Genomic DNA, 8,243 nt, shown 5'->3' with positions numbered 1-8,243 from the left:
TGGGTTTTTTCTGAATCCACCTGAACACCTTCTGCTGACACAATGTGTCCAAGAAACTTGAGTTCTTGCTGGAAAAAGTTGCATTTTTTAAGATTGAGGGACAAATTGGCAYGGTGTAGCTTTGCGAATACTGTGTCCAGGTCCTTCATGTGTTGCTCAGGGGTGGCGGAGAAGACAATCACATCATCGATGTACACACAGCAGATCTTTCCACGCAGCTCTCCTAAAACCTTCTCCATTAAACGTTGAAAGGATGCTCCTGCATTTTTCAATCCAAATGGCATGCACTTAAATTGATAGAGTCCAAATGGGGTAATAACAGCAGTTTTAGCTTTGCTGTCCTCTGCCACTGCCATCTGCCAATAGCCAGACTTTAAATCCARGGTGCTGAAAATGTTTGCTCCAGTCATTGACTCCAACAACTCATGGATGATGGGCATGGGATAGGCATCCTGAAGAGTTTTGGTGTTCAAAGCTCTGTAGTCCACACAAAATCGAAAAGATTTGTCTGGTTTGGGAACAAGGACAACAGGGGAGCCCCAGGAAGACTGTGATGGCTCTATTATATCATCCTTGAGCATTCCATCAATCTGTTCTTTTATTATCTGCCGCTTGAAAGGGGACACCCGGTAAGCTCTGCAGCGAATGGGTATTTCATCGGTGGTCATTATTCTGTGTTCTTCCACAGATGTTCTACCTAATGTATCTGAGCATACAGAAGGCCAGGCCTTCAAAAGCTTCTGGACTTCAGGTGGTTGCTTTGTCATCCAAGGATATGACTCTGTGGTTGATGCCTTGTGGTTCTCTATGGGCAGAGCTAGGATCAGGTGAATTGGAGAAGAACTAGCAGGCACCGATGATGCGGTCRCAGCTGAAGATGAAAAAGGGTAAAAAGTATAACCTTTTGGCCCTTTTACCCCATATGTGCGGTCGCCTAGGTTGATAATGGCAGAAGTTTTGGTCAGAAAATCGAGACCTAAGATGATGGGAAAGGTGAGGTTATTATCCTCCACCACAAAGGTCTCTAAAGACCACAACATCCCATGCCACCCATAAAGGATTGTTGCCTTCCCTAAGGCACTATATATTTTGCCATTGGCAAGTGCAAACCTTTGGTCGTCGGCTGGCTTCAAAATCTCCCCTTCTCGAGCGATTATTTTCCACTGACTATTTCTCATCAAGGAATAGGTGCAGGCTGTRTCCAGTACAGCATTATACATCCTGTCGCGCACCTCTAWRGGAACATGAAGCAGGGAGGTTGCAGGRCCATGCTGAACAACACATACARAGTCGTCTGATCTTCTAGGATTTCTGGCGTCCCTGATTGKGCCTTTCCCTTTGGCCTTGTGCTGATCCACTTTCCCCCAGTAGATTTTGACACCAGCACAATCTTTCTCAACCTGGGATCCCACCTTTATTAATTGATCCATGGTTGTGACTGTGCCACGCAGGCAGCCTGCTATTTTYGGATTGCAGTTGTTYAGAATCCTCCTCACCAGCTCTGCCTCACTGATGTCCGGCTTCCACCTTAGACACAGTGCTTGATACTCAAAGGCAAAGTCTCYAAGACATTGCTTTGGCAGCTGGACCATGTCTCTTAACTTCTCTTCTACTTCTGACAAATAGTCGGGAGGTAGAAAAGCAGCACAAAAGGCATCCTTAAAATCTAGCCAGTTGTGTATCTTGTTTTTAGCCACACTCCACCAACTCCGAGCCGAGCCTTTTAAGACAGCAGTTAAGGCTCCCAATAATTCAGGATCCGCCAGGGGTCTTACTGTTAGATACGTCTCACACTGATCAATGAAGTTTAAAACATCAGAAACTTCTCCTGAACCTTCAAATGTGGGAAACTCCAGGTGCACGGGGGGCTTGGAATAAATCACAGGTGTTCGGCTTGATGAAGTCAAGTGGGGGGTTGATGCCGGGAAATCGGCCATCCCACTGTTTACTGATGGCATAACTGGAACCAGCCCTGGAGTGGWGTAGGCAGTAGTTTGATCCGTCCTTGGGGGGKGTGAAGGTCCAAGGCTTCCTTGTGGTAGACCTTGTACAGGTAAGGCTAAAGGAGGAGATGAAGTTTCAGGTAAAGTAGGCCTCATGGTGGAAAAGAGATGCTCAGAAGGCACGGGGAGACTTGGTCTGATACYATCAAGAGCATGAATAGCTGTAGAGAGTCTAGCGCGCTTTAGCTTCTCTATTTCAGCCCTCCACTTCTCATCTCGCCGCAGCAAACAGTCTACAACCTTAGCTTCAAATTCCTTAAAGGCTCTGTTCATGCATTGCTCCATGGCCTCGACATTCCTATCTATATATGTCCTGATGTTTTGCTCCCTATTCAAAGCACTATCWACAGAGGCCYGGAAATCTTCTTCCAATKATGTAATCCTACCCCCCATGYTAGTTAAGTCMCCCCTAATCTCTCTAATGTCTAACATAGGAAGATATTCTTCCTCCTCTTCCTCTCTTTCTTCAACTTCATTATCGGATACATAAAGGGAGCTAATCAGAGAAGTTATTTCACCTACAGGATTTCTCCTTGTAACCCAGGCTTCTCCTCCTCTGTTGTCAATTGCCTCTTCCTGATCTACAAGAAGACCTGCTCCACTTTCTTCCTCATCCTGATCAGTATCTTTTTCCTCAGCATGTTCTGATTGRKTTGTTATGTCATCCATCTTAAAAAAACACCCAATCACAAATTCAAATCTACAACAATATTCTCTTTAACTGTGTCAACATATATAGCACAAAACCTAAAATTATAATATCCCGGACCCCATACGGGCCACCATTTTGTAAAATCCGGCTTCTATTTAAAGCGGGACTCACAAACACACACAAGGGGGTTACTTCWCAGGCATCAGGTAAAATATGTTACACCAGTTAAATTGTCAACAAAATTAAATAGTCAACCACTCAGAATGAAATTTTGTTTGATTTTTAGCCACCATGATTTATTGTGAAAAACCACAAACTAAGAACATAATCTTTATCTTGATGAGTGAATCAGTAACCAAAAAATTACTCAAAACAAGTTTAGGATAGATTTAATTCACTCCGTTCATGTCAGTAAAGAAACCCAAATAGATAAATGCAAAACTCAATATTGTCCGCAAAAGAGTTCCATATCCTGGCAGCTTTTCGCCCTTTTACTCCAAAGTCCCAATCCAAAACGAAAAATCCAACACGTCGAAAAAACCCTCCCCAAAAAATTAGAAAAAGGAGTGGTACCACCCAAAATCCCCCAAAAAGAAACGTAAAGTCCAGATCTCACCGGGAATGTCTTTCTTTTCCTCCCCGGTGGCGTCCTCTCGATCCGTCGGCGTCCTCTAGCCAATTGGCGTCCTCTTGCACCTGGCGGCGTTTCTTGGGTGCAAGCTCCAATCCAGCTCCTAAAGCGCTCGATCCGCGGCGCTTGGGCGAACCTTGATTGCTGTTTTATCTCATTTCTTCGATTTGTARCTTATTCTAACCATTCAGGCAATTCAAGTCTCCCGCTGCACGGACCTGACGGTGAGCGTCTTCCTCTCTGATTGCGCCGCCCCGCGCCGACGCACACGCCCCTTTTTATACATTAATGTCAGCCACACCTAAACCCAATATGACCTGCCCAAAAATCAGCTTTAGAAATGGAAATACGGAATATTTTTTCAACGAAATAACAACAACTGTTATACAACCCATATAATACATTTACCTTTCAATGTATTTTATCCAGGAAAAACAAACAAACAGTGGTTATGTTACAAGCTAAATACATTAGCAAAGCTACCACCACTAGATTTAACACTCAAGATGTTCTAACAACCAGGATGATACCTGCAGCCGCTCTCCGTTTCAGCTTAGAGGTTTGGTTCAGATTCGCAAGATGCTTTTTCTACCAGTGTTTCCTTCCACTAAACTTTCAATTCAAAGCAACAAACCTCTGTGCCAAATCAGTAACAACTTCTCTCACAAATACGTCTATTTTTTTACTCAAATGTCAAAGAATAAATTAATGTATTTAACTTGATTAATGACAACTTTTTGTTTGAATAGCTTTTTTTTAAGTCCTTATTAAATAAAACAGCGTTCTTTCACGTTGCTTATAGTCGCTACATTTTGTGTTTTTATCAGCAGGAAACTAGTTATCGAAATATTTCACACTGTGCAATAAACCTACCAACCTTGAAATTAACTTTTTGAGAACATTTGCTGAAATAAATGAAATTTTTAACACAACGAAGTCATCTGGATTCACCTGAAAGACGTTTTATTCGCAGACAGCTTGAAACCGGAGATTTTATAAACTCATGAAACGCTGCAAACTTGACATTCTTCTCATCTATTAAAGCGTTTACTTACACAGTAATCAGTCCTGAGTTGTCCAAGTCTTTGCTTCCTCCCGAACATGTCGCTGTTTAACATGTTTGGTCACAACAGCCTGATCACGAGATCCGCCATGTTTGTGCCAATAAAAATACATACGTCTAATTGAACATTTAACGTTTCCTTCCAAGATGATTACATTTAGGCAATCATAATATGAAGATATCATTAATTCTTTCATAAAACGGAACCAGAGATTAATGTTTTATGTTATTTGAGCACAAAGTTATTCAATTCGTTTATTCAACTGGCAGAAAATGACGTCAAGATTGTCCAGGATATGTTCTGCCAAGTGAAACGTCTGAACTTCTTGTCGGTAAGCAGGATTATTGGATTACAGTATTAATGATTTTGTTATTTAGAAACTATAAAAACTAGTTTTGGTCACAAGGTTAGACATTTTTAACATCGTTTTATGTGGTTCTTTGTTGTTTACCGGAAAGGGGAAAAATCACCCAAAAAAACTCAAAAAAAAAAGTCTGAAATCTTAATTTCAGAAATTTTATAGAGAAAACAAAGTTTCAAGAGTTACAAATTTGCTTGAAAAGCCTGTAAATTTTTCCACATTTCCAAGTTTCAGAAGACGAATATTTTAAACTTTTGGATCTCTGAAATTTCCAAGATTTCGTTTTCTCAGATTTTTTAGATTAATCTCAAGAGGGCCGTGCAAAAGGGCACATCTAACCGTATTTTAGGACAGAATAACAAAGCCAATCAGATTTCAGAGTTTAATAAACAATGATAAATTACAAAAATGTGACATATACAATCGAAGCTAACGAACATCTCCATACAGAGCATAACACTATGCCTATGTTAGATATTTTATTAGTAATTTCTTTCTGCAGGTCTATTTTGTTATAGGAAAGTATWGCAATATTCAAACCTGCAATTTAGCAAGATATGTAAATCATAGCTGGACCACCAGACATATTTTGTCTTTACAGAATTACACTATTAAAATATAAACAAGGGCACAATGCAACCTTTTAGTTGACTGTAATCTATAAAAAGAGCTGCCTGTTTGCTGCAGTGGAGATGAAGATGGTCCATTCAGGAAAGCAGAGTTGCATCAAACTTTAATGTGGAACTGCAGAAAAATGAAAAAAAAAAAAAAAAAAGAAAACGCAAAAATTGAATTGTTAATGCATGTCACCATGAGAAAAGCCTACTGAGTTTTCACAACACAACAAAAGATTTGTGATGTGTGCAAATAAATGTTTATGTTTGGTAATTTAAAAAAAATCTTTTAAACAAAACTTTTTTTAAAAAAAGGAATCATTACAATTCCAAAAGTTTTGATTACAATTTTATTTTACTTAACTGAGGTTAGTTTTTTTTTTTTACTCCATTGAATAATTGGGAAACAAATTTAACTTCATACTCTGTGAACCAGACCCTAAACTTAAAGTCTGGGTTAAATTTTTTCCCCTTTATTAATGTCACTTTTATTACATTCATTACATCTGTCATGGTAATTCAGGGTGAGCTATTTTTAATTCTGAATTAATAAAATTTGTTGGACTTTTATTTTAGTTTTATTCTCCTTCAAGATACATTTACCTAACGCCAGAATAAATGCAATGTACATTATGCAGCAAAGGAAGTTAGAAGATCGGACATATATCCATTATGGAAATGATAGGTTTTGGACGGGCGATGTGCCCCTTATTGCATAAGCGATACTGAAGAATGACTGATACCATTAAAGATACAGGGAAGAAGCTTTTTAGTTATCTAGCTTTGCTAGCAAGTAGCACAACAACAGCAGCCTAATATCTGTATGATATAAACACTGAATCGATAGATAAGAACAGTTTCTCCTCACCTGGCTGTCTCCTCCCGCTCAGTAGTTCTTCAGAGAAAGGCAGACGCAGAGGCCTGTCAGTGTCTGTTGTATTTCATTACCTCTCTGCTTAAACGGCGACTCCGAGCTGAAGCAGAAATTATACTTCAACGTTTTCAGTCATCTGACAAGCAGCAAGTTACTCCACTTCCTGCCAGCATGCCTAGGTGGGCTCCATGTGGGGGAAAGGAGGGCTGATATATGGGTCCCATATGGGTTTATCCGCGGGTTCCACGATGGCCCCACATGGGTTTGCCCATGTAGGGCCTCAGCCTATGTGGGCCTTACATTTGCCCTAAATGGACAAACCCATGTGGGCCCACCACCATGTAGGGCCCATGTGGGTTGTGGCCCTACATGGACAAACCCATATGGGACCCATCTGGTCTGCCCTCCTTTTCCCCACATGGGGCCCACCTAGGCATGCTGGCAGGGAATTTATTCACCAAAAACGTTTTTTTAAATTCACCAAAAACTGTTCTGTAATCTGGAACGTTTGCTACGTTGAGCTCCAGTTAGCCGCCTCATTGCACTGCGCGAGAGGCAACTGCGTCATGCGTCACGGGCAAAAGGTCAAAGGTAACGAGGTGACCGGCTTATTATGTTGTACAAAAAAGAAACAAAAAAGCAAAGAATTTTAGCACATGTTTTTATGTGTCAGAAGAGGGCTAAGGAGATGATAATACCCCCCCACCCCCCCAAAAAAAGACCAAAGGGGCACTTGGGGGCAAGGAGCTAAAGGGGCAGGTGCTCAAGCACCCCCAGCTACCCCCTCTGCACGTGCCTGAATCTCAATTTTTTTTTTTTGCACATTTTTGACTTTCAAAACTCAGAAACATCACGTTTCACGCTTTGATCTGTGTTTTTACTAAATTTCTGAAATCTCAAAATTTCAACTCGCAAATTTTCAACTATTGAAATAGAAATGTTATTTTTTAAAACATTTGGAAATTTCTGAGGTTTTTTTTCCAAGCCAATTTTAAACTTTGAAGCTCAGAAATGTCCAAAATGTGACGTTACAAAAAACGGAAACCTTTTAAAAAACTCTATTAACCATCTTCATTCATTGAACAAACCTTTCATAAGAAAATCCCTTAAGCTTTCAAGTTTAGTTACTAAAATAAACAAAATAAACTTCAGAAAGTGTTGGTAAGCAGTTCTATTTGACTGTGATTTATGAGCGTGGAAACGCTGCCAGCATTTTCTACGCCGTTCATTTTGGACCCAAACAGAGTTTAATATTCAGTTCTGCTGCCAAGAGGAAAAGGTCAACATTTCATTTCCCACGATCCCATCTCCGTGGAATCACCTCAACTTCACGCTTTGATAAAACGATTCAACGTTTGAGTTTGTGTGGGAAACGGGAACGTCGTAAAGAGCTAATTTCAGCTCGTTATCTGGCAGAATTTACCATAACAGACTCCGTCACGCAGAACGTCATAATGAGCTGGAAACATGGACCTGCCTCGGTTAACAGATCTGATAGGAAATGTCAGCAGAACCCGAGCTTTGGGTCTGGATTGTTGGGTCACTTTAGTTTGAACATCTTCCCACAGCAGATTAAACTAAACCTTTCGGTTTGTGCTTGAATAATGTTTGAACTTAACTTTTCGATCGGTTTTTGTAAAAGATAAAAAATACATATAGCAATAATTTGGCTTGTTTATCCTTTCAGAAAGAAAAAACATTGGGTGTTCATTTTTCAGTCATATTTTCACCATATTATTAATATATTTATAAATGTCAATGTTCTTATATCCAAACATTTTCCACAACCAAATATACTGCTCAAAAAAATAAAGGGAACACTTAAGCAACACAATATAACTCCAAGTAAATCAAACTTCTGTGAAATCAAACTGTCCACTTAGGAAGCAACACTGATTGACCCAACGAGGGTCCCCGTTGTCAATCAGTGTTGCTTCCTAAGTGGACCATTTGATTTCACAGAAGTTTGATTTACTTGGAGTTATATTGTGTTAAGTGTTCCCTTTATTTTTTTTTAGCAGTGTATTTGGGTATCAGCTAAATT

Source organism: Poecilia reticulata, linkage group LG17 (assembly GCF_000633615.1).
Source record: "Poecilia reticulata strain Guanapo linkage group LG17, Guppy_female_1.0+MT, whole genome shotgun sequence".
Lineage (NCBI taxonomy): Eukaryota > Metazoa > Chordata > Actinopteri > Cyprinodontiformes > Poeciliidae > Poecilia > Poecilia reticulata.
The sequence above is the reverse complement of the archived record's forward strand: the minus strand, read 5'-3'. Positions refer to the sequence as shown.